General features: G+C 35.5%; 1 pseudogene; it reads right to left on the bottom strand.

The window, feature by feature from the left end:
- Positions 1–576: 576 nt before the first annotated feature.
- Positions 577–2,479, bottom strand: LOC100761006 (annotated as a pseudogene).
- Positions 2,480–3,543: the final 1,064 nt, after the last annotated feature.

Below are 3,543 nucleotides of genomic sequence, written 5' to 3'. Positions count from 1 at the left end.
CTCCAAGTTCACACAAGTGAGAAAGAATATAGGCAGATAGGAAAGACCAAAGAATCAAAGCTATAATTTCCTTTTGTTTAGTGCTGATGACTTGAACCTGAAGAAGATTCATTGAGAAAACTTTATTTGTGAAGAACATTTTCTTTCAGGTTCCTGGGGGCCACACAGCAATAATGCAATACAAATTGTGTATTGAAAACAAATTTTTCCATTGCACATGTTGACCAAAAATGGTAGCAGGGCTATTTCACATGAAGTTATGACTGCCCTCTCTTATCATCGGCCTACGCCTTTGTCCATATGCCCAACATGACCTTCCTTTGTTGGAACTATAAGATGGATTTCTTAAATATACTTACATTCATATACTAAGCTTTTCTCTTTTTGATATCAAATATTTAATATTTTATTAAGTTATTTCAGTACAATTTCAAACAGATGACTATTACAAGACAATGTCCAAAACCTCAGAAAAAGCAAGCTTCCAAAAGAAAAGGAAAGAAAAGGTGATCATTTTCCATTCTAGCCAAAATATTTCTGTCCATAACAGTGCAATGGCCAGCCTTATCCAGGTTATCAAGTATATACAATATCACCAAATTTTAGAATTCTCTTTGCAGTATCAATTTCTAGTATCAACACACTGAATGACACCAACAGAGATTGGAATATCATTTCCTCCAAAACACTGGAAATTCTAACCATCAGACATTAATGCCTGTAGTTTTTTTCTCCTTGGGCATGCCAGTGTTTTATTTCTGTTAACTATAGAAATAGGATTCATGTTAGTATTTTCAGCTAATGTAGATGGAATGACTTCCATAGCATCTATAAAACATGAACAGGAGCAGAATTCCATAGCACTTGTTTATAAGCACTCATTCTGCCTCAAGGCCGAGTCTAGTTCTGTAGTGCCACCTCCTGAAATAAGAATTGTTTTTCATTATACAGAATATCATTAATGGAGCACTCTGCTTCTTCAATCCCCAGTTTGGTAGAACCAGTACAACAGTTATAACTGTTTGCCTGGGACTGTACAACCTGTAACCTTGAATATTTTTCCAGAGCCATTTAAACTGACTTCCTCTGCTAGCCCAGCAGAACCCAGGGCATCAGCAGTGAACTGGTCAGGATGAGCAACTGGTTTGGTTCCAATTTTCCTACAGATGAGCTGTGTCTTCACTTTCAATATCCTTTGATGGGGGATGTCTTTCTGTATGGTGTGAATATATGATTCTCTTATGGGTTGATGAATAAAATTGATTGGCCAGTAGCCATGCAGAAAGTATAGGCAGGGCTACCAGTCTTGGAGAATGCTGGAAAGAAGACACAGAGTGTGAGTCACGAGATAGATTCCATGTAGCTACTGTAACATGATGGAGCATTACAGGTAAATCACAGTCTGATGGCAATATTTAGTTTAATAGAAATGGGTTAATAATTAAGAGAGAGCTAGCCAATAAGAAGCCTGAACAATTGGCCAGTTTATAATTAATATGAGCCTTTGTGTGTTTATTTGGGACTAAACAGCTGTGGGATGAAACTCTGTCATCAATCATTAACATCATAATCTGCATCTTATTCAGAAAATGTAATGCAAGGTCACTAAGCATATCTCTTAAGAAAGACTTCTTGATGAGAAGGACATTAAATCCATTTTCTAAATCTGCTTCACCAGATTTAAGATACAAGCTCTCATTTCTCTTGAAGCACTTGATTCATCTGGCCATAGTCAGGCACTACTATTTGATTATCCATGTCTGTTTTAGAAGAGAAGCCAAACTAAATAAACCCAATCTTAGCCTTTTCAACTTTTGTTATGATATAATTTGCCACTGGAATGAGACCTACCAATTCAGAGTCATCTATTGTCCCACCAAGTTTCTTAAATATTTTAATATCTCTACATTGCTAGTTCTAGATTCATAAATCACTTACATCACTGCATTGACACTCACTGGAGAGAGTAGACTTTAATATTGGGACAACCTATGAATTCAATGAAGTGATTGTGTTATTTAACAAACTTTCTTGGTTGCTCAGTTACATATAGGTCAAGACATGTCAGTATGGATTTCAAGACTCTTTTCCAAAGCATTTAGAGTGACTCATATAATGGTTGGATGAATACCTTTATTCAGAGACTTGCTACAGGAATCGAAGAGAGAGCCAGCAATGATGACTACTGATTTCATTCAATCCCCTGCTTCTATATCTTGAGCTTTAGACAGCTCCACCAGTATTCTAGCTGCTGGATGCAATATTTGCATTTGTTTCAGAATGGTGGTACTATCTTTTGTAATGGTTACATTGCCTTTCCCATGCTGAATCAGTTTTTCTGCTGCTTTAGTTCCAAGGCTTGTTCTAATGGCATCAGGAACCACTTTGGCCACAGAAATGTTGCTGAAACAGATCTGGGCCACCTTGCCACAGTCCTGGTAGGAACTTTGCCGTGGGTCCCAGGACTAGCAGCAGACATCTTGCTTCAAAGAGCTACATTCCCCAGCATGGCAACCCTGGTGACATCTGTGTGCGTTCAGGAGAATTGATGGACATTGATTTCCAGCCTGAGACAGAGTTAACAGTCTCTATTTGCCTCCTCCTCAAGCACTCCAGAAAGCCTACTCCTAAGTTTTTCAAGCAAACTTTCATGCAAATACCTGTTTGATCTCACAGCATTCCTGAGGAAAGTGCATAATTATTATAATGTTTATTTTATTGCAATGAAAATAAAATTTCAGCTGAAGTATTTGAGTGAATACAATGGTCTGAATTGCAGGAAGCAGACCTTGAACATGACTCTGCCTCATAGTTAAACATTCTTAAGGGAAACTTAAGAAGATTAAAGAAAGCCTTTGTAGTAGAACAGATAAAGGGGGAAATTAGATAACCATTTGTGTCAGAAAAAATATGCCAAATAGCTTTAAGTTTTCTCTACTTTTCAGGTTAATATTTACTATAATCCAGTCTCTGTTCTTTAAACTATACAAATACCTCCAGGACTGTCTTCTGAGTTGAGTTGTTTACTTGAAGATTTTAGATTAACTTTTTTTAAAATTCTGTCTTTGAGCTTTCCTAACTGTTAACTCAGAAAATACTAAACATTTCCAAGTTAACTTTTACTGCTTATGTCTGTGTATGTTGCCAAAATTCAGTCATCTATTATTGTTCCCTAAAGGAAAATCTCTAAGGCTTTGTTTAAGGAAATTTCAGAAGGCCGTAAATATTAAAAGAAAATTCAGTCAATGGAGCCAAACAATGTTAAAGAATTTCATTGAAAATATTGTTGATTTTATTAATTTATTATCATTTTTATAAATTTATTATAAAGATGTTTAAGATATGCTAAGTTATATACTAAGCATCACTACAATTCTCACTATTATAATTAATAAAATAACTAAGATTTTAGAGCTGTTGAATTATCAAAGAATCTTTATGAATTATAATTGTCTATTCCCTTAAAGTACTGGTTTTCTTGCAGTATAGACTTGATGTTTGCAACTCTTGACCAATTGTAATGTCATTTTTATTGTATACTAT

Source organism: Cricetulus griseus, chromosome 5 (genome assembly GCF_003668045.3).
Source record: "Cricetulus griseus strain 17A/GY chromosome 5, alternate assembly CriGri-PICRH-1.0, whole genome shotgun sequence".
Classification (NCBI taxonomy): Eukaryota; Metazoa; Chordata; class Mammalia; order Rodentia; family Cricetidae; genus Cricetulus; species Cricetulus griseus.
Note: the sequence above shows the minus strand (reverse complement) of the source record. Positions and strands in the feature narration are given on the sequence as shown.